At 41.2% G+C, this 26,723-nt stretch overlaps 1 long non-coding RNA gene across 1 annotated transcript; it reads left to right on the forward strand.

The window, feature by feature from the left end:
- Window positions 1-26,723, forward strand: LOC125449316 (uncharacterized). Its single transcript, XR_007246880.1, has 3 exons — window positions 1-107; window positions 20,361-20,478; window positions 25,791-26,723. It is a non-coding gene; the product is annotated as an uncharacterized LOC125449316 (long non-coding RNA).

Here is a 26,723-nt window from a genome sequence, read left to right on the forward strand (position 1 = left end):
GTTGGAAATTATATATCAACCACTCAGTGTTGCAGCATGACTGAGGACTGAGGTGCATTGTTTCAGAGTCCCACTCACTGGCAATTTTCATTCTATTCAGCTTAATGGTCAGTATATGAAATTGAAGTGATGGAAATATGAATTTATTTCAATGCGAATTACGATCGGTTCTACAAATGACAGCAAAGCTATTTCACCGCCTTACATGGTAAATTTATTGCAGCTACATAAACCTTCTAAATTTTTATTGAATGTAATTTATCTTTATTTAGTTCCATTGACACTTCTCTTGTTCTTACAATGGAGCATAGATTGAAATTTTTTTCTGTTTGTTTATGGAGGTGAGCAGACATATAATGATCTCCCACTTTTACTCTGAAGCACTGTTTTAGTAGCTCAGTGCTCTGTTTCAGTCTGATTTGAGTCAACACATGCATATTTCATATATATTGTATTTTCATATATATTGTATTTCCACATCAGGTTCCAGGAGTTTTCTCTTGTATTTCTCCCGATTATGAGAGAGAGCCCTATGGCAAAGATTACACATTCATTGCAAAGTGAAATTTTAAATCCAGATGCAACTTCCTTCCTAAGTTACTATTGAGCTGTATTTGGTAGAATACAAATCTAATTAACTCAATTATACAAGCTTCTCATTCTTGGACTAGCTGTCTAATGAATACAGAGTTTCAGTGTACTGACTAATGGTGTGGTTGTTGTGAAAATGTGATCTCCCTTTCAGCAATGCCAGAGCACACAGCAGATAGAAGGGAACTGTTAACTTGCCAAATTGTTCAACACTACAACATCTTGTTATAAAACACAAAAAAACTATTGCGACAAGGACTTATAAATGGAAGAAACTATTCTTGTGTTGGATATTACTCATATGACTTGCAGCTTCAAAAATAATTTAAACTGAGAAGCAGCAAATGACTGTGTGTTAAATTTGTTCCATTCATAGCAGTTAGTTGCAACTACTTCGCAGGGCATCATCTAGAAAAGCTCTGTGAATTCAAGTAAGTAAGAAAGCCTGTTACAAATAAAATACCGCAGATGGGGGAATTCAGAATTGAAAGCAGAATGTGCTGGAATTAGTCAGAAGGTCAAGCACCAATTGTGGAGCAACTCTCAGAGCTTTCTTTTATTTGCTAAATATTCATTAAAGAACAAAACTTACCTCAAAGATGAAGAAAGTTTTGGGTTTGATCTGAAATCTGGAGTTCAACTCCACTCGGTAATAGTAGAGGTTCTGCAATTGAATTCACATACTACTGCCTGGGAAAGAGAAAATCTCCCTGGGAGCTGGAAAATAGTTCAAGCTACTTTTGTGTTAGATATTATTGAGCATGCTTTGGGAACAGAACATTAGTTTCTCAAATTCGACATTGTTATCTCTATTTAATTTCATTAGATAAATGTAATATGACCTGTGTTCCAACCCTTTATTTTCATCACTTTGTTAATCATTGTTAATGAATTTTGATCATTTACCAGAGCATATATTTAAACGTTAAAAGAGGTCCTCAAAGCATATATGTAACTGTTTCAATACAAAAAAAAGACTATTAGTAATAATACTTTGGGCATTTGTTTGATGTGTTTTGATTATTTGGGTGTATATCATCGGAATCTTTGGGATAGATTTAATGGAGGCAACAGAGTTTCATCCTCTGGCTGGAATCTTGTGCCACTTCTGCTAAGGAAGAGCCAGCAAATCAAGTGCCTGATAGGCAGTTAATGGAAAGCAGTGAACCTTCTCTGATATTAAGATCCTGTAGGGCATAAAATCTTGCCCTCTATAGTGAACAGCAATGCAGAAAGATGCTGGCCACAGTGATACAACACCCGTCCAGGGCGCTTTATCAAGGCTGGACCAAGGTGCATGTTAGTAGAAAGGATGACTCGTTGTAAGGACCAAAGGATTATTGTCAGCAGAAAGGGCAGGGGTAACTCACTGTGCCCCAGCAACCCAGCTCTAGCCCTTCCCTCACACCAGATTTCTCAATCATGCACTAAGCACCTATAAATGAGGGAGATAACAAAGTGTGAAGCTGGATGAACACAGAAGGCCAAGCAGCATCTCAGGAGCACAAAAGCTGACATTTCGGGTCTAGACCCTTCGTCTGCTTGAACGCTGAATGGGTCTGGTTGTGATGCTGGCAACATGGTGAGTCTCTTACCTGCTCCTGGTTTAATGCCAACTATGGTTGGACGAGACCTGAAGTGGACATTAATTAAAGACCGTTAAATTAGAACAGTTACAATCCCTGGTCTATTCCTAACACTCCCAACAAATTCTGGCAGGAATCCCATTATAGATAGATGGGAGATCAGAACCTGGGCCACTAGCATTCAATATAAAATTTTAAAAAAAACTTCACATGCTGGAGGTCTAAAACAAACAAAAACTTTGGTGAAGAAGCTTAGCAAATCTGGCAGCATCTGTGCAGAGACAAATAATCAGGAGAGGTTGGATAGGCTGGGACTTTTTTCACTAGATCATAGGACGATGAAGGGTGACCTTATAAAAGTTTATAAAATCAAGAAGGGAATAGATAAGGTAAATAGCAAAGGTCTGTTTCCTTGGGTAGGGGAATTCAAAAGTAGGGGACATATTTTTAAGGTGAGAGGAGAAAAATTTAAAAGGGATCTGAGGGGTGACTTTTTCACATAGAGGGTGGTTCGTACGTGGAATGAACTGTCAGAGGAAGTGGTAGATGCAGGCACAGGCACAGGCACAACATTTAAAAGGCATTTGGATAGGTATATGAAAAGTTTAGAGGGATATGAGCCAAAAGCAGACAGGGACTAGTATAGTTTGGGAAACTTGATCAGTATGGACAAGTTGGGCCGAAGGGTCTGTTTCCCTGCTGTATGACCCTGAGTCCAGCGACTCTTCTCTGTTTCTCTCTCCACAGATGCTGCTAGAACAGCTGAGGTTTTCTAGCTGTTTCTGTTTTTGATTGTTTCAACAGCAATTTAATGTGCTGCTGGAGCTGTTTGGCAACAAACCTAAAGCAAACCCATTGAAAAATATTTTGTTAACTGAAGCTAGGAGGTACAAAAAATGTAAAGGTTCTCTGGATCCAACAAGGACTTGGCTGCAAGTCTTCGAGAGAAAACTTCCTTCCACCACCCCATTTAATAGCGTCAACATTTCACTGCTAATAGCACGGTCTTGTTGGCAGTGGTTGGCTTTCAAGTCACCAAACCTTTGATGCTTATTTGATTGCCAACAGCCACTTGTTGCCTATAAGTAGGGTGGGGGGAGGGGAACTTTCTATCAAGAGCTGTTTTTGGAAGGCAAAGAGGAAAAGATTAGTGAAAACTAATATAGGTCTGTTATAGTCAGAACGGAATTTATGATGGAGAATAATCATGCCTGACAAATTAAATTCATCTTACAATTTCATCTTCACAAACTAAGGACTGATTAGAAATAGTCAACATGGCTTGCGCAAGGGAAATCATGTTTCACTAACTTACTTAGTTTTTTCAAGAAGTAGTGAAGAGGATTGATGAAGCAGCATGGTGGATGTCATCCATGTGGACTTCAGTAAGGTGTTTGACAAGGTTCTGCATGGTAGATTGGTTGACAAGGTTAGATCATACGAAATACGGGGAGAACTAGATGTTTACATACAGAATTGGCTTGAAGGTAGAAGACAGAAGTATGGTGGTGAAGGATTGTTTTTCAGAAAGGATTGGTGCTGGGTCCACTGCTTTTTGTTATTTATATAAATGATTTGGTTGTGAACATAGGAGGTATGGTTAGTAAGTTTGCAGATGACACCAAAATTGATGGCTTAGTGGTCAGCCAAGAAGGTTACCTCAAAGTTCAATGGGACCTTAATCAGATGGGCCAATGGGCTGAGGAGTGGCAGATGGAGTTTAATTTACATAAACATGAGGTGCTGCATTTTGGTAAGGCAAATCAGAGCAAGACTTACAAACGTGATGGTAAGATCATGGGGAGTGTTGCTGAACAAAGAGACTTGGAGAATTAAAACCGAAAGAACTACAGATGCTGTAAATCTGGAACAAAAACAGAAGTTGCTGGTCAAGCTCATCAGGTCTGGCAGCATTGGTGAAGAAAAATCAGAATTAATATTTTGGGACCGGCACCCTTCCTCAGAACCGAGGAAGTTCTGAGGAAGGGTCACAAGACCCAAAATGTTAACTCTGATCTTTTCATCACTGATGCTGCCAGATCTGCTGAGCTGTGCCAACAACTTCTGTGAAAGAAACTTGGAGTGCAGGTTCTTATATCTTTGAAAGTCGAGCTACAGAGATAGGATAGTGAAGAAGGCATTTGGTATGCTTGCCTTTATTGGTAAGTGCATTGAGTATAGGAGTTGGGAGGTCATGTTGCAATTGTACAAGATATTGGTTAGGCCACTTTTGGAATACTGCATTCAGTTCTTGTCTTCTTGCTATGGGAAGGATGATGTGAAACTAGGAAGGGTTCAGAAAAGATTTACAAGGATGTTGCCATGGTTGGAGAGTTGAGAAGCTGGATAGGCTGGGCTTATTTTCCCTGGAATGTTGGAGGCTGATGGTGACATTACAGAGGTTAATAAAATCATGAGGGACATGGGTTGAGCGAATAGCCAAAGTCTTTTCCCCAGGGTGGGAGAGTCCGGAACTAGAGGGCATAGTTTTGAGGTGAGAGGGGATGGAGTTAAAAGGGACTTAAGGGGTATTTTTTTCACACTGATGGTCGTGCATGTATGGAATGAGTTTCAAGGGGAAGTGGTGGAGGCTAATGCAATTACAACACTTAAAAGGTAAGTGGATAGGTAAATGAATAGGAAGGGTATAGGGGTACTAGGGCCAAATGCTAGCAAATGGGACTTGGTTAATTTAGGATATCTGGTTGACATGGACGAGTGGGGACAAAGGTTCTGTTTCCATGCTGTACAGCTTTATGACTCTATGATTCTAAGCGGACACAAATAACTCATCAGGAATGATGGGGAACACAGGATTTATTGAGAGGGAGCAGCTGAAGCTTGTCTGTATAAGTAGAGAAATAGCATTGGAAAAAGTAATGAAATTGAAGGCTGATAAATCACCAGGTCATGCTTATCTGACTGACAAGTCTGATGACAATAGTGGTGAAATTGTGAGAGTCCATGATCAAGGATTTTATAGCAGTGCACTTAGAAAACCGTGATAGCATAAGACACACTCACAAATATGCTTGACATATCAAGGTTGCTTTGAGGATGTAACTAGTAGAGTTGATGGGGAGCCAGTGCATGAGGCTAATATGGACTTTCAGAAGGCTTTCCACAATGACCCATATAAGGGATTAATGTGTAAAATTAAAGTGCTGGGATTGGGGGTAGTGAGTTGAAATGAATGGAAAATTAGTTGACAGATAGTGGCAGGATTTACATGTATTTGGAAAGATAGGAAACAAAGCATGTGAATAAATAAATCTTTTTCTGCACAGCAGGCAGTGACTAATGGGGTATCACAGGGATAGGTATGAGGAGCCCAGCTATTCAAATTAATGTTAATGATTTAGTTGAGGGAATTAAATCTCATCTGAGGTGTGTGAGCTGTGAGGAGGATGCTGTGTTGTTGCAGTGTGATTTGTACAGGCTGACTGAGGAGGCCAATGCATGGCAGATGCAGTATGATGTGGATCTAAGTGAGATTATCCACATTGGCAGCAAAAATAGGAAGGCAAATTATTATTTTAGTAGTTGGAAATTGAGAAAGGTGAATGTTCAACGATACCTGGATGTACTCATGAGCCAGTTGCCGAAAGTAAGTGCGCGGATGTAGTACGTAGTAAAGAAGGCAAACTGCATATTGGCCTTTATAGCGAGAGTATTTTAGTACAGGCACAAAGATGTCTTGCTGCAATTGTACAGGGCATTGATGAGCTCACATATAGAATATTGTGTGCTGTTTTAGTCCTCCATTGGAGGAAGGATACTTTTGCTACAGTGGGGGTGTAGCAAAGGTTTACTAAATTGATTCTTGGAATAGCAAGACAGACATATGAGAAAAACTGCATTGGTTAGGATTGTGTATCATAGAATTTAGAAGAATGATGGGTAATTTCTTAGAGCCTATAAAATTCTAACAGAACTAGACAGGTTAAATGCAGAAAGGATGTTCCCATAGGTGGGAGAATTCAAAACTTGGACTCATAGTTTAATGATAAGGGGCAAGGCTTTCAGGACTGTGATGAGAAGAAATTTCTTCAGCCAGGAAGTGATGAGCCTGTGAAATTCACCACTACGGAAAGTAGTTGAGACCAAAATATTATGTTCTTTCAGGAAGGAGATAAATATAGCTTTTGTGGCTATACAGATCAAGTAATGGGGGTGGAGTGGGGTATGGGTTGTGGAGTACGGGATTAGGATATTGAGCTCAATGATCAACCATCAGCATGACGAATGGCAGAAAAGATTTGTGGGATCAAATAGTCTACTCCTGTTTCTATCTTCTATGTTTCAATGACTTTCTATCAAAAGTGGATGGTATTCAAATATGTTTCAGCATCTAATTTCTGCTGGGTATCCAACTCCAATGCTATCTTCCAGGTTGGTTTTTCTACCAAAACTTAAAGCTGAACTGTAAAGCTTTGACTTATTGTGGGCCAATGATACCATATATATAATCTTTACCAATCTTTATGATTTATTATGGAGTTCGCAATTGGAATTTAATACAACTGAAAATAACTCAGTTCAAATGTTTAATGAAAAAGAAGCACATTACTTTGTGTGGATAAAAGAAGCTGTAGCTAATCACAGCACCTTACTTAACAATAACCCCAGCTGGTGAATCAAAATTCTCTGTTAGACCAGCTGTCACCTTCCCCAAACTGCAACAAAAGCTCCAATCATGGCCACTAGAGACAGAGAAGGATACCCAAAACCTGCCGTCAGTTTAATTGTACCTTCAAGATGAAAACAAGAAAACCAACACCGCCCTGCCTTATGGCCAGTGATACGACTTTGTATAACATTTCACTCCTACACTTACATTTTGCAAAACAGGTGTCAGTGAAACAATTTCATCCACTGTGTTATTACAGAGAAAACAAGACAGCTGGAAACGTTTATTTAAGGCTGCAATAAACGTGTTGATATTGGCCGATCCAATCTAAAGTCACTTATAAAAAAAATCTGAAAAAAATCTCAATTTTCCTAGCCTGCCATTTGCCAAATCCATGTTCCTCTAAAACGAAAAGGATAGAAAGTCAGGAATGCGCCAGATGGAGAAAAAAAATACAGAGAAACCCAGAGGGATTCTAAACTGCCAGCAAACATCCTGCCAAAAATCAATTTATTTGAAGTGTATGGATGCATATGGTCAGATGATGCAAGATTGGTAGGTATCACATAGGGCTAAACCTTCAGGGACTAGGATAGCAGACGTTCATCTCCATTTATTACCATGCAGTATTTGCATAAATAAAAGGAAGTCTATCACAGAAAAACAGTTTCTACAATGAAATCATTATACACCAATTTATGTGTAGGAAGTTGACTGAGGAAGAGATTTTTCACAAAGTGAGTGGTTAGGTATGCTTTATTCATTCACAGTCTGTTGGTGTCACTGGCTAGGTGAGCATTTATTGCATCACCCTTGTTGGCCTTGAGAAGGTAATGGTGAGCTGCCTTCTTAAACTGCTACAGTCCATTTGGTGTCAGTAGATCCACAACGTTAGGATTTTGAACCAGCAATTCCGAAGAAATTATGATATACTTCAAAGTCAGGATAGTTGCATGGCTTGGAGGGGGATCTGCAGGTGGTGGTGTTCCCATGTACCAGCTTTCCTTGTCCTTCTAACTTGTAGCAGTTGCGTATTTGAAAGGTGTGCCTGAGGATCTTTGGTGAATTTCTGCAGTATGTTTTGAAGGTAATGTACACTACTGCTACTGAGCATTGATGGTAGAGGGAATGGATATTTGCAGATGTAGCGCCAATAAAATGTGACTTGTAGATGGCAAACATGTCTTGCAAAGTCAGAAAGTGAGTTATTCGCTGCAGGAGTTCAGGTCTCTGACTTGTTTTTGCAGCTGCTGTATTCAAATAACTTTTCCAGTTCATTTTATGGTCAATGAAAACTCTTTAGCTGTTGGTTAGAATACACCACCTGATGGATGTAGGCTTGATTGAGGATTTTAGAAGGGTTTTAGATTTGGAAAGGAATATTGTATAAAGTTTCAGGGAGAGGTAGATCAATACCACTGAATGAGATATTCATTTGGACTGCTGGTACAGACAAAATGGGCTGAATGGCCTTCTGTGATTCAGTGATCCTTCACTGCTGACAAAAACAAATAAACAGCTTGGAAGAGTGACACTATGGTCCAGTAGTAAGAAGAACCTAGATGATGCTAGGATGAAAATGAAAACCACATTTCTCTTCTAAACAGAGACTTGACAGTAATATTGATAAACTTATTACAATTCACTTGTCTGAAGTTAAATTGTGCCATCATGGTATGGCAGTTTAGAAAAGATCATCAACTTTGAACAAAATGTTTTCTTGGAGAAAGTTTAAATTTATTTGAAAATTTTACGATTATCAAATTCTGGCCAATTTCTCAATTTTTTTTATTCATCTGTAGGATGTAGGTGTTGCTGGCTGGCCAGCAATTATTGCCTACCCCTAGATTCCCTTGAGAAGGTGGTGGTGAACTGCCTTCTTAAACTGCTGCAGTCCACCTCCACCTCCACCTCCACAATGCCATTAGGGAGGGAATTTGTGGAGGTGCCAGTGTTGGACTGGGGGACAAAGTCAAAGATCATATGACACCAGTTTAATTGCCCAACAGGTTTGCTCCTTTCTCAGGTGTTGTGTGGAAGAGGAGGTATACTGACACAGAAAGATCACAACCCTAAAGGTCTAGGTCCAAAACGTCAGCTTTCCTGTACCTCCGATGCTGCTTGGCCTGCTGTGTTCATCCAGCTCTACACCTTGTTAACCCTAAAAATAGCCTCCTGCTGAATCTTTAATCAGTTAGAAAGGAGACACAAACTTCTTTTGATTAAAATGTAAATCCCAGAATTTCTTTCAAGTCATTATCCCAAGATAATTAAAGCTTTTATCTTTGTATACAAGAGGTGATGTCTGAGGTCAGATAATATATTTTAGGTGGGAGGCCTTGTTAGAATCTGTATTTTAACCTGGAATCAGGTGCAATGTGTGTGTGTGTGTGTGTGTGTGTGTGTGTGTGTGTGTGTTTGTGTGAGTGAGTGAGAGAGACGAGAATGTATATGTGAAAGTTCAAAGATGTGCAGGTTAGGTGGACCGCCCACGCTAAAGGGTTATAGGTGGATGGGTCTAGGTGGGATGCTCCAAGGGTCGGTGTGGACTTGTTGGGCCGAAGGCCCTGTTTCCATACTGTAGGGAATCTAATCTAATCTAATCTGAAAGAGTGTGTGTGTGTGTGAGAGAGAGTATACAGTGTAGTGGGGTCACCTGTAGTGTGCCATAACCCTAGGATCACGGTTGTGGCTGTCCTCATGGGTACAGAACTTGGCTATCAGCTTTTTCTCAGCAATTTTGCATTGTTGTGTATCTTGAAGTCCACCTTGGAGGACGCTTACCTGAAGATTGGAGGCTGAATGCCCTTGACCACTGAAGTGCTCCCCCACTGGGAGGGAACACTCCCGCCTGGCAATTGTTGCGCAGTGCCCATTCATCCACTGTTGTAGCTGTCTACATGGCTTCGTCAATAGTCCATGCCAGTTAATGAGATAAACTTCGTTGGCTGAGTCACATGGGTACACATGGTGGTTGGTGTTCCCACTTGTGTTCTGTTATAAATTGGGTCAGAGTGATAGGCTGACTGTTAATAGGTCCCCAAATATTGCTAAACAAATTGATCAGAAGTCGAATATTATCTACATTGAAAAATATTAATGCAGGTGGCTTCTGAAGTAGAAAGTATGAACTAGAAAGGGTGTGATGTGTACTTTATAGGTACTATGCGATGTACAAAGACCAGCATAACACGTGCTCAAAGATTCCTTCAATTTGTTTTCCCTGAGGCACGCCACACTTTTGTAGTCCGTACTAAATTAAACCAGTTCCTTCATATGCCAGCAGCGAGCCTGGTAAGTACCTTAGCCAAATGTGGTGACAGGGAGGGGATTATATCACCCAACTCCACATAAAAGGACCAATCACCATTGACCTAAGCACTTCAGCCCAATTGCAGAGCTCAAGATCCTTGACTGCTGATCTCTAAAGAACCAGATTTAAACGCCTAATCTCTTACCTTCTCCCACTCCAGCTCTGAACCCAATAACCTCCTTCACACACTCTACTGTCCCAACTCATAGACTTCACTCTGCATTGTCTCACTCCACCTCCAACCACCCTCACCATCCAGGGCCTCTCATCTGGGGGCAGTGCAAAGCTAGCAGCATTCTGATTTCTTCACAGTCCTTGCTAATCTTTACCAGTAGTCAATGTTGCATAGTGCGAATAAGTCCATATTTTTCCAATGTGAGGAAATCCTATCCCTAAGAATCTTCTTTAATAATTTCCCTACCACTGATGTAAGGCTAACTGGCTGTAATTTCACAGATTATTCTTGTTGCTCTTTTTGTAAGAAAGTAACAATGTGGCCTATTCTCCATTTTCTGGAACCTCTGCTGTGACTAAGAGTGATATAAAGATTTTGTACAAGGCATAGCAATTTTCTCACCTGCCTCCATCAGCATTCTAGGATGATCCCATCTGGTCCAGGGAACTTGTCTGCCTTAATGTTTTCTAAAACACCCAAAGCTGCCTCCTTTTTTATATTGACACAACCCAGAATGTCACCATACCCCTCCTGAGACTCACCATCCACCATGTCCTTCTTCTTAGTGAGTACCATTGCAAAATATTCATTCAGGACTTTATCTACATCCTGAGGCTCCATGCATAAGTTCCTCCTTTGTTCTTGAGTAGACCTACCCTTTTCCTAGCTTCCCTTGTTCATTATATTTGTATAAAATATCCAGGGATTTTTCTTCATCTTTTTTGTCAAAGATAGTTCATGGCAACTTTTAGTCCTCCTAATTCCATGTTTGTGTTCTTCCCTGCTATCTTTGTATTAACAAAGATCAAAGAAAATTAGAGCAGAGGAACAGGGCCTTCGGCCCTCCAAGCCTGCGCCGATTGAGATCCTCTGTCTAAACCTGTCATCTACTTTCTAAGGTCTATATCCCTTTGCTCCCTGCCCATTCATGTACCTGCCCATATACAGCTGAAAAGACACTATCGTGTCTGCACCTACCACCTCGGCTGGCAACGTTTTCCAGGCACACACCACCCTCTGCGTAAAGAACTTTTCACACCTATCTCCCATAAACATTCCTCCTCTCACTTTGAACTCATAACCCCAAGTAATTGAGCCCCCCACTCTGGGAAAAAGCTTCTTGCTATCCACCCAATATATACCCCTCATGATTTTATAGAAATCAACCAGGTCCCCCATCAATCTTCGTCTTTCTGATGAAAATAATCCTAATCTACTCAACCTTCCTTCATAGCTAGTGCCCTCCATACCAGGCAACATCTTGGTGAACCACCTCTGCGCCCTCTCCGAAGCATCCGCACCCTTTTGGCAATGTGGCAACCAGAACTGTACACAGTACTCTAAACTTTGGCCGATCCAAACTCTTATACAAATGCAACATAAACTGCCAAATCTTGTACTCAATACCCTGTCCGATGAAGGAAAGCATGCTGTATGCCTTCTTGGCCACTCTATTGAACTGCTTTGCCACCTTCAGGGAACAATGGACCTGAACACCCAGATCTCTTTGTATATCAATTTTCCCCAGGACGTTTTCATTTACTGTATAGTTCGCTCTTGAATTAGATCTTCCAAAATGCAACATCTCGCATTTGCCTGGATTGAACTCCAACTGCCATCTACCTGCCCAACTCTCCAATCTATCTATATTTAGCTGTAATCTCTGACAGTCGCCTTCACTATCTGCTACTTCACCAATCTTCATGTAATCTGCAAACTTGCTAATCAGACCACCTATACCTTCGTCCAAATCATTTACGTATATCACAAACAACACTGGGTCCCAGCACAGATCCCTGTGGAACATCACTGGTCACAGGTCTCCAATTTGAGAAACCCCCTTCTACTACTACTCTGTCTCCTGTTGCCTAGCCAGTTTTTTTATCCATCTAGCTAGGACACCGTGGACCCCATGCGACTTCACTTTCTTCATCAGCCTGCCATGGGGAACCTTATCAAATGCTTTACTGAAGTCCATGTATATGACATCTATAGCCTTTCCCTCATCAATCAATTTTGTCACATCCTCAAAGAATTCTATTAAGTTAGCAAGACATGACCTTCCCTGCACAAAACCATGTTGTCTATCACTGATAAGCCCATTTTCTTCCAAATGGGAATAGATCCTACCCCTCAGTATCTTCTCCAGCAGCTTTCCTACCACTGACATCAGGCTCACCAGTCGATAATTACTTGGATTATCCCTGCTCCCCTTCTTAAACAAGGGGACAACATTAGCAATTCTCCAGTCCTCCGAGACCTCACCCCTGTTTAAGGATGCTGCAAAGATATCTGTTAAGGGCCCGGCTATTTCCTCTTTTGCTTCCCTCAATAACCTGGGATAGATCTCATCCGGACCTGGGGGTCTTGTCCACCTTAATGTCTTTTAGGATACCCAACACTTCCTCCCTCTTTATGCTGACTTGACGTAGAGTAATCAAACATCTATCCCTAACCTCAACATCCATCATGTCCCTCTTCTTGGTGAATACCAATGCAAGGTACTTGTTAAAAGTGTCATCCATTTTCTCTGAACGCATAACTTTCCTTCTTTGTCCTCAAGTGGGCCAATCCTTTCTCTAGTGACCCTCTTGCTCTTTATATATGAATAAAATGCTTTGAGGGTTATGTTTGTCTTCAGTTACCAAAACCTTACGTATGTCACCTATTATCTTTGTGACTAGGCTATCAATTTCTCTTTCATCTAGGTTTCTGGATGTTGCTGTCTTTACCCTTCTTTTTTTTTGATCATGCTGGCCCTGAGCAATCATCAATGAAAATTGCTAGTCTGAGGCATTAAAAACCAAAAGAACTGCAGATGCTGTAAGTCAGGAACAAAAACAAAGTTGCTGGAAAAGCTAATGTTTCGGGTCTGGTGACCCTTCCTTAGAACTGATGGTGGCTGGGAAATCATCAGTTTATATGCAGAAAATAGGGAGGTGGGTAGGGTAGGGAGTAAACGATAGGATAGAGCCCAAAGAGAGAGAAAGACAGTTGGACAGAAAAAGGAGTTGCTAATGATCAGGCTGGGAGGCCGGATAGTTGTTAATGGGGGCTATTTGTGACTAACAACAGTGAATGTGTAGTGGCAGGCTATGTGGTAACAAGGCATTAACTGAATTAAAATTGGATAAATATATGCGAAGAAAGAATGGTGAAAATAATAGTGTTAGGAAGAGGACGTTGAACCCCTCTGGTAATTAAAATCAAATCACAAGTCCCTAATCTGTTTTCAGTGGGAGTCGATGTCTCCTTCTAATAACTTAACCTGAAATACCCAGACAAGCTCATCTCACCTCACCTAATCTGTTAAAAAGGAGTGGTTAAATGAAAGAAGATCCCTGATATTCACTTTATAAGCAACAAGTAACAATTTATTTATTTAACCTAAACTGTGATCAAATTAACAGAACTCATAACAAATTGTACAATTCCCCCTTAAGTACTAACTACTCACAAACAGCTCAAAATTCTAATATTTTGTTCCAATAAATACAACTTCAACTTATAAAATCCCAAATAATATTAAAAATAAATTAAAACTTAGATTCTCAAACGTAAAGCCAGGTTAAGTCTTCCAGCATATTCTGCCTTGTCTGCTATCTGTCTAGTCATAAATAACTTTCTTCCACTGATCTTTCTGTCAGGGATGTTTTCTCTATGAATTCTTCTGTGAGGACTTTTAATTAGAAGTTTTGTGGTACCTTTTATGGATAGATGGTGTTTTGTTAAAGAGCTTAGAGATTTCTGTGAAAGCTAAATGTTTATTCGTGAAATGGTGGTTTGTTCTTCCCTGATTTTCGAAAGCCCTCTTATATACCTTGGATGACATATCAATTTTCTTACAATAACATTGGTCCAAGATTGTCAGAACCATCAGCTTTAATTTCAGTTGATTTTCAATCTCTAAGTGCTTGGTTTAAATGAATTGGCTTATCTTTAAACTAGTTGCCAAAATATCAAAATAAGCCTAAGGTTACAATCACACAGCCAATTGATCTCTGTATTAATTTCAGAACTATCTGTACCTCTTCAGCTGCTTACTAACAAATTTTTGTTTAAATCTCCAAGCTTAGAAAAACACATAACCTCTTGAAGTGACTACGTACAGTCCTCCCTATCATTTTTACAAACAAATTCTAATTTCATGCCTTCCAATTCAGAAGTACTTTACACAATTTTGCAACAATGATGGGGGTGGGGGGTTGGGGCAAGACTTTAAAATAGCATAGAGTAGAATGCCTTTTTGAAGATGGCAGTTAGCTGCCTTCTTGTATTACTACAGTACATTGGGGTAGGCAAACTCAAAATGCTGTTAAGGGGGATGTTTCATGTTTTTGACCTAGTGACCCTAGAGGACCTGAGATACATTTCCAAGTTAGGATTGTGAGTGGCTTGTGGTACTCCCATGTATCTGCTGCCCCTGCCTCTCCAAATGGAATTGAATTTGGAAGGTTCTGTCTCAGGATCTTTAATAATATTTTTGTCGCTGGTCCAGAAAGTTGGTATTGAGCATTGGTGGTGGATGGAGTGGATGTTTGTGAATGAGATATTGATGAAACAGCTCCATTGATCTGGATGGTGTCAAGCTTCTTGAGTATGGTTGGAGCTGTATTCATCCAGGAAGGTGGGGAGGCTTAATCACACTTCTAACTTGTGCTTTTTAGATGGTGGATAGAACGTTGGGGAATCACGAGATGAATTACTTGCTGCAGGATTCTTAACCTGTGGTCTTGTAGCCACCGTATTTATTATGGCTAGTCCAGTTCAGTTTCTAGTCAATCTTTTAGAATGTGGAAAATAGCTAATTCAGTTTTGGTGATCTTAATGAATGCCAAAAGTCAAATTCTATCTTATTGGAATGGCCATTGCCAGATGCAGAAGCTTCTTTCCACTTTTCAGTCTATGCCTGGTTGTCCAGGCTTTGCTGTATTTAAGCTTGGACTGCTTCATGTATCTGGGGAGTCATGAATGAAACTGAACATTGTGCAATCATCAGTAAACATGTCCACTTCTAACCTTCTGGTGGAGGAAAGTCATCAATGAAGCAGCTGAAGATAATGGAACCAAGGACTCTACCCTGAGGAACTCATGCAGAAATGCCCTGGAGCTGAGATGATTGACATTTAAGGGCTCTAACCATTTTCCTTTACACCAGATTCTAACTAGCAGAGAGTTTTCCCCCTGATTCCCATTGATTCCAGTTTTGCTAGGGATCCACAATGTAGTTGTCAATCAAACAAGGCCTTGATGTTATGAACAGTTGTTCTCACTTCACCTTCGAAATTCAACTATTTTATCCATGCTTGGACCATGGCCGCAATAAAGTCAGGAGTTGAATGGCCCTGACGGAATCTAAACTGGGCATCAGAGAGCAGATTATTGTTGAACAAATGCTTCTTCATAGCACTGTTGATGAACCTTTCATAAATTTACTTATGATTGAGACTAGGCTGAAGAAATATAATTGGCCAGGTTGGATTTGTCCTGCTGGACAAATTTCCATATTAATGGGTAGAAGCCAATGTTGTAGCTTACTGGAACAGTTTGGCTTGTTGTCAGGAAATTTGCAGGATCCAGTTCCTCTAACTGTTTCTTGACATCATATGGAGTGAATCAATTTGATTGAAGACTGGCACCTGTGATGCTGGAGAGCTCTGGAGAATATCCTTTTCAATCACAAATCATTCCTCTCTTAACTACCCTTTATCTGATGTGTTTAAATATCAAGCTAGTGCTCAAAAGATATTACAAGTATTTCATTCACAATGATAGACACATTCCAATGGAGTACATGATGTGTAGTCTTGGTGAAACTTTACAGACTTACTTTAATAAAACTAAGAGCACAATATTGAGTCCAGTCAATTTAAAAAAAGCTGACTCAACTAATTGATGCAACACAGCATGTAGCGTGTAAGTGATTTATGAGCCAAACAATTGAATTAATTTACTGGAAAGAAACTAAGTGAAAGCATTGTGTAGCTGGAACTGCGCACTTGTTTTCAGAAGAAATAAGAATCATCCATGAACAGGATTTTATCTCCGTAAGGAATTTTAACATATTTGTAATGAAACAGCAATGTGTAGCCAGAGCTGTTGTAAATCTTGTTCATTAGCATATCAATGGCCTCGTGGTATTATCACTATTAATCCAGAGACTCAACAAATGTTCTGGGAACTCGTGTTTGAATCCCATCATGGCAGATGGTGGAATTTGAATTAAGTAAAAATAAAGCTGGAATTAAGAATTGACTGATGACCATGAAATCATTGTCAATTGTTGGGAAAAAAATCTGGTTCAGTAATATCCTTCAGGAAAAGAAATTTGCCATCCTCACTTTGCCTGGGCTACTTGTGACTCCAGACTCACAGCAATGTTGAATCTCAACTGTCCTCTGAAATGGCCTAGCAGGCCTTTTTGTTGTACCAAACTCGAGAGTCTCAAAGAATAGAAACCAGATGAATCACCTGGTATCCACCTAGACACTGGAAAAAACAATGGTAGAAACAGCCCTGTCGATGCTGCAAAGTCCTCATCACTAACATCTGGGGGCTAGTGCCAAAATTGGGACAGCTGTCTCACAGACTAGTCAAGCAACAGCCTGATGTTGTCACATTTCCGGAATCAAACCTTAAAGTCAAAATCACAGACACCACCATTGCCATTCATGGTATGTCCTGTCCTAATGGAAGGACAGATCAGGCAGAGGTGATGGTACAGTGGTGTACAGTTGGGAGGGAGTTGGCTGGGGAGTCATCAACATTGACTCTGGACCCCGTGAAGTCTTGTGGCTTAACATTAAATATGTACCATGACTGCCATGTCACGTCCGCTGACAACACTTAGAAGGGATAATGAAGATGGTTCAAACATAAAATGATGGAGGATTTCAATGTCTACCACCAAGAGTAGCTTGGCAGCAGTACTGCAGATCAAACTCATCAAGTCCTAAAGGACATTGCTACTAGACTGGGTCTGGCAGGTAGTGTGGGAACCAGTAAGAGGGAAAAACATGCTTTATCTTATCTTTACTGATCTGCCAGCTGCAGCTGCATCTGTCCATGACAGTTTCAGTAAAAGTGAACACAACATAGTCTTTGTGGAGATGAAGTCCCACCTTCCCATTGAGAATAACGCCCATCATGTTGTATGGTACCATCACTGTGCTACATGGGACAAACTTCTAACAGATCTTGCAACTCAAGACTTGGCATCCATAAGGCACCGTGGGCCATCAACAGCAGCAGGATTGTACTTCAGCACAATCTTTAACATGATGGCCCAGCATATCCTCTACTCAATCATTACCATCAAGCCAGGAAATCAACCTTGATTCAATAGAGAGTGCAGGAGGCCATGCCAGTAGCAGCTGCAGGCATACCTGAAGAGGAGTTTTCAACTGGTGAAGCCATCAAACAGGACTACTTGCATGCCTAACAGCAAAAGCAGCAAGTGACAGACAGAGCTAAGCAATCCCATAACCAAAGGAGCAGACGTAAGCTCTGCAGTCCCATCATATCCAGTCATGAATTGCGGTGAACAATGAAACAATTCACTGGAGGAGGAGGCTACACAAATATCCTCATCCTAAATGATGAAAGAGCCCAGCACATCAGTGCAAAATGTAAGCCAGAAGCTTTTGTAGCAATCTTTAGCCAGAAGTGCCAAATGGAAGATCCATCTCGGCCTCCTCCAGAGGCCCTCAGTATCACAGATACCAGTCTTCGACCAACTTGATTGACATCAAGAAATGGTGAGAGACACTGGATACTGCAAAGGCTATGGGCCTGACAACATTCTGACAAAAATATTGAAGACTTGTGCTCCAGAACCTGCTGCTTGGTCAACCAAGCTGTTCCTGAACTGTAGCAACACAGTCACCTGACCATGTGCAAAATGGCCCAGGCATGTCCTGTATCAAAAAAGTAGGCCAAAATCTAACTGGACAAATACACCACATCAGGATAGTCTCAATCATCACTAAAATGATGGAAAGTTGTCATCAACAGCATCATCAAGCAACATCTGCTCAGCAATAACCTTCTCAGAGATGTACGATTTAGTGTCTGCCATGGCCACTGAGCTCCTGACTTCATTACAGCCTTGGTTCAAACATGGACAAAAGAGCTGAATTCCAGAGGTGAGGTGAGAGTGACAGCCCTTGACATCAAGGTTGCATTTGACTGAGTGTGGCATCAAGGAACCCTAGCAAAACTGGAATCAAAGAGTATTGGGGGAAAACTCTCCAGTAGTTGGAGTTTTACCTGTTACATTGGAAAATGGTCATGATTGTTGCAGATCGGTCATCTCACTTCCAGGACATCTCTGCATGAGTTCCTCAGGATAGAGTCTTAGGCCCATCCATCTTCATCAATAACCTTCCCTCCATCAAAAGGTCAGAAGTGGGGCTATTCACCAATGATTGCACAATGTGCAGCATAATTCACAACTCTTCAGATACTAATACTGTCTGTGTTCAAAAGTAACAAGATCTGGACAATATGCAGCCTTGGGCTGACAAGTGGTAAGTAATATTCACATCACACAATGCCAGGCTGTGACCATCACCAATAAGAGACAATCTAATCTCTACCCCTTGACATTCAATGGTGTTACCATTATTGAGTCTCACACTGTCAACATCTCGGGGGTAATCATTGGCCAGAAACACAACTGGACTAATCACAAAAACACAAAGGCTACAAGTGCAGGTCAGGGGCTAGAAATGCTATGGCAAGTAACTCACCTCCTAACTCCCCAAATTATGTCCATTGCCTACAAAGCACAAGTCCTGAGTGTGATGGAATACTCCCCACTTGCATGGATGAGTGCAGCCCCAACAAGACTCAAGAAGCTTTACACCATCCAGGGTAAAGCAGCCACTTGATGATACTCCATTCACAAGCATTCACTCCCCCCAGCACCGACGCTCAGTAGCAGCAGGTGCATACCGTCTACAAGATGCTCTGCAAAAATTAACCGAAGATCCTTAGACAGCACCTTCCAAATCCATGATCACTTCCATCTAGACTGACAATGGCAGCAAATTATATGGAAACACCCCTACCTTTTAATTCCCCTTCAAACAACTCACCATCCTGATTTGGAAATATGTCGCCATTCCTTCTCTGTTGCTGAGTCAAAATCCTGGAATTCCCTCCCTAATGGCATTGTGAGTCAACCCTCAGCAGGTAAACTGGAGTGGTTTAAGTAGATAGCTCACCACCACCTTCTCAAGGGAAGGCTAATGAATGCTGGCTAGCCGGCGACGCCCATATCCCACAAATGAATAAATGATAAGGAGAATGATATTGTTTCAACTTACATTTGGATAGTGATTTCAGACTTAACAACAAATTTATGAGGCACTTCACCACTCAAAACAGTCAAAGAGACAGTTGGACATCCATAGCAGGTGATATTGGTAAGGGTGGTGAACCCACATCAAACCAATGGAATTTGACAAGGTTTTGTAAGGCTGTGTAAGTAGAGACATCGATGGATTTGGACAGGAGGTGCCAGAAGGTTTGGTTAAACTACTGAAAGCTTTACCACCAGTGGTGAGATAACAAGGTGTAGAGCTGGATGAACACAGCAGGATCAGAGGAGCAGGAAAGCTGACGTTTCAAGCCTAGATCTGGCTTGACCCTTCCTGCTCCTCTGATGTTGCTTGGCCTACTGTATTCATCCAGCTCTACACCTTATTATCTCAGATTCTCCAGCATCTGCAGTTCCTACTATCTCCACCAGTGATGATATTTTAAAATTCATTCACAGGATGAGGGCGTTGCTGGCTAGGCAGCATTTACTAACCATTCCTAATTGCCCAGAGGGCAGTTAAGAGTCAACCAAATTACTGTGGGTCTGGAGTCACACGTTGGCCAGATCAGGTAAGAGTGGCAGTTTCCTTCCCTAAAGGGGAAGGAGGATTAATATAAGACCCAGAGAGAGATGACTCGACACTGTTATGTTTTATGGTGGCTGTGTGGTGAGGGATGTGTTAGAGTAAGTTATACAGGCAGTTCATGCCATAATTTTATTTTTTTTAAAATTCATTCAAGGGATTGGCATCACTGGTTGGCCAGCATTTATTGCTCATCTATAATTTGCCTTGAATGAATGCCTTGCAGAGGACAATGAAGAATCAAAGACCTTGACGATTGTCTTGAAGCACATATGGTAAGGATCGGGCCAGGTAAGAATGGAAGATTGCCTTCCTGAAAGGACATGAATGAATGGGGTGGGATTTTACAATAATTGATAATGGTGACATTGTCATCTTAGGCTAGTTTTTCTTAATTCTGATGTGAGGAATTAAATTTTCTGTGATCAGAGAATTAGTGTAGGGTGATTAACATGCATACAGAACATTGGATGTGCGTGTCTTGAATAAGTGGTGTTTGAAGATCGTGAAGAATTGAAAGATAGAAAGTGATTAAAACGTTGATAGGGTAAAGACTATTACAATTATATATGTCAAACTTTCTCTCAAGTTCTGTAGAATTCAAGTCAAAATGTTCTTTGTAATGCTTTTGTTTACAAATTCTATGAATAAAATATATTGTGAGAAAAAAAAAATCAGTGAAAGGGCTGCAATAGAAACAGCAATGGATATGTGTGCACAAGTTAAAGTAGTAAAATAGTACATGGGATTTGAAACTCAAGTTAGGATTAAATAAGACTGCAAGAAATAATGAGGCCTGAGTCAAACAACCTGAATAAGAAATTATTAGTGTTTGCATTTTCACCCCCATTCTGCGTTCCCTTTGCAATCCTTTTCCAGAAGTATCTCCCAGTATGGTAACAATCTAGGACACTAAGATAAAAATCAATTGTGCCTGGAGGACCATCAATTCAGAGAAAGACGCTCTCTGGTCTGTCTGAAACTTGTTGGTCTTCCTGAGCTAGATGTTGACCCTGACTGAGTATTGCAGAGTCACACATTCCAAGATCTAGGACTACATGCTGAGGGATGCACTAAAGTCTGGGGCAGCTCCTGTCAAGGAGCAGTGGGGAAAGACCACTGTCTGAGGTCTTCCTGCTGAAAGAGGCATCCATTCAGTTATCAGACTGTCCTAGTGCCTCAAATATATGCAAATATTAGTATTGTGTGTGTAAGAGAGGTCTTTGTTTCTTTTTAATAGAGTCAAAGACTGTTTGTTTATTTCAAATGCAACTGTGCAGAACTGAACTGCATTTGTGATAATGCATACATACAAAAAGATCTTTTATGAATATAGTTTATTATTGAAAATAAAAAAAACTTGGAACATGGGTATTTTACAGGTGTTACTTATTTTGTGTGAGTACCAGATTTTCAGTTGTTTTTGTTTGTGAAAGACAGTTCAACATCAGGATCAGGAGAACATCCAAAATTCTAACTTCTTAAGGACAGTGCAAGGTGCCAAACAGATTAAGGACCAAAAATCTGTCAGCACCTACTTTCAGAATTGATGGTCGTTTCAGATCTAGTCCCAGTGAAGCTTTTCGGGAAGGCCTAGAGGCTATCAAAGGAGCCAAGGCCACCTTGGATGTTGACTAGGAAGCAATTCCCTTGTCACCAAGACTCCCCCACCCCCACCAACAGCCATTTGCATTGCAGCCAAAAGTAGAAGGAGAAGTCAGAAGGCTGGAAAATGAAGAATTTTCAGCAATCAGTCCAGTTTGTCGAATGGGCAGCAGCAGTCATACTGATAGTGAAGCCAATGGGTCAGTTCGCCTTTGTGGGGATTTTAAACAAATGGTAAGCTGATTTTCACAGCTGGACAAAAACCTAATCTATCTCATAGAGGATTTATACATAAAACTGGTAGGGGCTGTCCTTCATGAAGCTGGCTGTAAGTCATGTGTACTTGCATTTTTGGTTATATGAAGATTCCTAGAAGTATGCCACAATTAATGTCTATAAAGTGTTGTACCAATGTATGGGGCTGCCATTTCATATTGTGAGCATTTGCAATTATTCTGTGGATAATGGAGAACATTTTAAAAGGTCTACCCCACTTTGCTGTTTCTTTACATGATGTATTAACCACAGGGAAGCCTAATGAGGAGCACTTAGAGAACTTGGATATACTCCTTAGACATATATCCCAGGTGGGCATATACATTAGAAGGGAAAAATATATGTTCCAGGCACTCCAACAGACCTACTTGGGCTACAGAGTTGACAAGATCGAGTTACACCATTGGAAGATCATGTCAGGGTCGCAGCTCCAACGTCTATACTGGAGCTTAGGTCTTTCCTTGGGCTTGTTATGGAAAGTTGATAGATAACCTGACTTCCATCATGTTACCTTTGCATCAACTCTTAAAAAAAGATCAGTCGTGGAAATGGTCACATAGCCAAGCCATAGCTTTCAAGGAAGTGAAGAACTAGCAATCATCCTCTAAAGTTTTGGCAGACTATGATCCCAAGCCAGATCTGGCATTTACATGCAATGCCTCACTGTATATGGTAGTATTTGCTTATGGGGTGGCCCAATGGAGAGGAGTGCACAACAGAGTATGTATCAAGGAATTTGGCTAATGCAGAGTGTAACCATGCCCAGATAGAGAAAGAAGGTTGCGCGGTTATTTGAAGCCAGGGAGTTTCACCAAGACCTTTATGGACAAAAAATTTTAATAGTAATGGACCACAAACCCCTGCTAGGTCTACATAAAGAGAACAAGGCAGTTCTACCCATAGTTTCAGGCTGGATTCAACAGTGAGCTCTATTACTAAGTACATTTAATTGCAAGTTGGAACAGTGTTTGGAAGCCCAAGCAACAAGTGTGCATACATTGAGCCATTGACAGATACTGTCACTGGAAGAATTGGTAATGATTTTAAATATTCTAGACACTCTTCCAGTCATAGCTGACAATATCAGACTTTGAACACAGAAAGATTGTGTCCTGGCAAAACTGAAACAGCTGGTACAAACAGCTGGGGGAAACCAAAGGACAATCACAACCAAGAACTGAAACCACTTTAGATCCGGAGACACCAGCTCAACATTAAGAATGGCATATTATTATAAGAAGCAAGAGAGATTGTCTTGAGCAAAGGTTGCCACCAACTCCTGGCTGACCTCCACAACTGTCATCCAGGAGTTTCTAAAATAAAGATGTTGGTGAGAAGTTATGTCAGGTGGCCAGGACTGAATGCAGACATAGCAGTATTGATGCAGCAGCGCCAGAGTACTCAAAATCAAAAATTACTGCCAGCAGCTTCCCAACATTTGTGGAAATGGCTGTGTAAACCCTGGACTTGGTTACACTTCAACTATACAGATCCTTTCGTGGGCTTAGTCATTGTTGATGACCACATAAAGTGGACATGTCCGTCATGGGCCTCCTGCAGTGCCACAATGATGCCACCCGAAGGTTGCAGGAACAGCAACTCATATTCCACCTGGGAACCCTGCAGCCTAATGGTATCAATGTGGACTTCACCAGTTTCAAAATCTCCCCTTCCCCTAGTGCATCCCTAAACCAGCCCATTTCGTCCCCTCCCCCCACTGCACCACACAACCAGCCCAGCTCTTCCCCCCCCACCCACTGCATCCCAAAACCAGTCCAACCTGTCTCTGCCTCCCTAACCGGTTCTTCCTCTCACCCATCCCTTCCACCCATCCCAAGCCGCACCCCCATCTACCTACTAACCTCACCCCACCTCCTTGACCTGTCCGTCTTCCCTGGACTGACCTATCCCCTCCCTACCTCCCCACCTATACTCTCTCCACCTATCTTCTTTTCTCTCCATCTTCGGTCCGCCTCCCCCTCTCTCCCTATTTATTCCAGTTCCCTCTCCCCATCCCCCTCTGTGATGAAGGGTCTAGGCCCGAAACGTCAGCTTTTGTGCTCCTGAGATGCTGCTTGGCCTGCTGTGTTCATCCAGCCTCACATTTTATTATCTTGCATGTGCATAGAGTTCATTTGTCGAACACTGGGACAACAGTAGAAAAACTGTGTGCACCTTTTTGCAATTCTTGGACTCCCAGGTGTGTTGGCCACAGATAACAGTCATTGTTTACCATCAAGGAATTTGTGTATTTCCTAAAGTCAAATGGTATTTGTCATATTAAGCCAGCTCCATACTCTCCATCATCCAATGATCTGGCAGAAAGAGCAGTGTAAAACTTTGAAGGCAGACATAAAGGAACAGCTTACAGCTTCACTAGATACCAAACAGCCCTGGTTTGTATTTGATTATAGGGCCACCCCTCATGCAACTACAGGCATCAGAGACAGATTTTGAGGAAACTGACCGAAGAGTAGCTACAAAAAATAACTGGCTGATGTTCTCAGACTCAGACAGGGAGGGATGTAGTAATTGTAATGAGGTCAGGCAGGTGAGCCTCATAGAATATAAGTTCCCTCATTGGGGATGTTAACCTCATCCAATCAGTGAGCCCTGGCTGACAGATATAAATTGGAATGTCAGAGGTTCTGTTTACTGTGAGAGCTGTTATTGAGTTCACTGGATCAGTGTCAAGGACTTTCCGCATATAAATACAGGGTGATGGGATACCAGCCTCTGTAGAGTTATTTCACATTACATAATTTTAAACACTTCACCGTTTATGAACTAGTATTATTTAGGTCAGGTAAAACTTTTTGAATATGCCAGATAAATATGACAATTGTACCAGGACTTAGCCATTCAGCCCCGTATGCCCCTCTAACTTGCAATAAATCATAGCTTGTTTGCTGCCTTAACTTTACTTTCCTGCTTGATCTTGACTGTTTTGAGTTTTAGACTCACTTGTTAATGAAGGATCTATCTGTCTCTGCTTTAAAAATATTCACTTACCCTACTTCTACTGATCTCTGGTGAAGACATTTTGACAGAGTCACAACTCACTGAAAAAAAAATCTCTTCATCTCTGTCTGAATGGAAGATTCTTGATTTTTAAAATGCATCCCCTTGGCTTAGTCTCTCCTGGAAAGGCGAACATCCACTCAGCATCCATCCTTGCCAAGTCTTCAAGAGCTTAAACATTTTGTTACAATCTGCTCCGACTCCTCTAAATTCCAATAGATAAAGGCCCAAACTTTCCAATCTTTCACCACAAGAGAATTCTAACCTTTTTCTTTGTCATCCTGGGTATCTTTTGAGATATGTTCCTCTGATCTGCTTCTGGTTTGTTTACATTCTTAAATAAGGAGATCATAATTATACACAGTATTCAGATGGCCCCAATGCACCCTGCAAAACTGTAGCAAAACTTCACTGCTTGTATATTTCATTCTCCTTGCAATGAACAGCAACATCCCATTCACCTTCCAAATCACTTGCTATTTGTAGAAATCAATTTTTTGGGATTCATATAGCAAGATATTTAGACCTCTCTGTATCTCAGGGTGCTGTGCATTCTCTCCGTTTAGTCAATATGTTGCTTTTCTATTCTTTCTACCAAAATGGATGAGTTCATTTTTTTAACCACATTTTGTTCCATCTGCCAAATTTTTGCCCACTCTCTTAACCTAACTATATGTCTTTACAGGCTTAATTTCAAATGCTCAGGTGCAATATTTAAAGGCAAGTTGAACACTACTTCAGATGCTACAAGCACCCCAGGAGCCTGTCTGGTCACTTCTAGAAAGAAGCCGAGAAATATGCAGAACCTGAAGCTGGCTCTTAGGTTTACTGATGTTGCCTTGCAGCTGGAGCTGAATGGAGTCACTGAGAGAAGATCCACCCCTTTCCTGGATGATGGCACCAGGAGGAGGTCTCTCAGAATCTACAGCTGAGGAGCAGATCACCGCAAATGCCAGTGTCACTGGCCTAACACAACCATGCATACTTGTGCATGTTCACAAACTGTTCCTGCACCCATTCCCATCACTCTCAATCCTCCCCTTTATCTCATTGCTAGAAGAATTAGACCATGATTAGACAGAGAGGGACAAGATCTTTGGGAATTGCTGGATATAAAGATGCGTACCCTTTTCGAGGAAAGGATCATTGAGCTGTTTGAGCTGGGACAGTTCCAATGCTGACGGGAAGATACTAATGATCCTGCAACCCACTCAGAGACATTGCCCTCTGCTCTCCTCACATAAGCATGAAAGTAAAAGCATTGATATATGTAAGCTATTCTCAAACTTCACTGACTAATTCTTTCTCTTCTGTTTTATAGAAGCTGGTGTCATCTATCCCCAGGCCTAGTGTATGAGGTCACTGATTGAGCATTTGTGTCAGTACCACATCTGAGGAAGAAGTCAGAGGAAGCCAGCAGAGCATTCATCTGAAACCTCCATCAATACAGAAAATGTCACTTTGGTGGAGGCTTTAGCTAGAATAGACTCAGGGATACAATCTGGTCAGCACATCATCGCATGTGTCTGAAGCTACTGGAGGTCTCTGAAGCGCACAGGACTGCAATAGTTCAGGTCCCTGATGAGCCCCATGCAGCATATCTTCCCAGGTACTCAGC

This window comes from Stegostoma tigrinum, chromosome 3, assembly GCF_030684315.1.
Source record: "Stegostoma tigrinum isolate sSteTig4 chromosome 3, sSteTig4.hap1, whole genome shotgun sequence".
Classification (NCBI taxonomy): domain Eukaryota; kingdom Metazoa; phylum Chordata; class Chondrichthyes; order Orectolobiformes; family Stegostomatidae; genus Stegostoma; species Stegostoma tigrinum.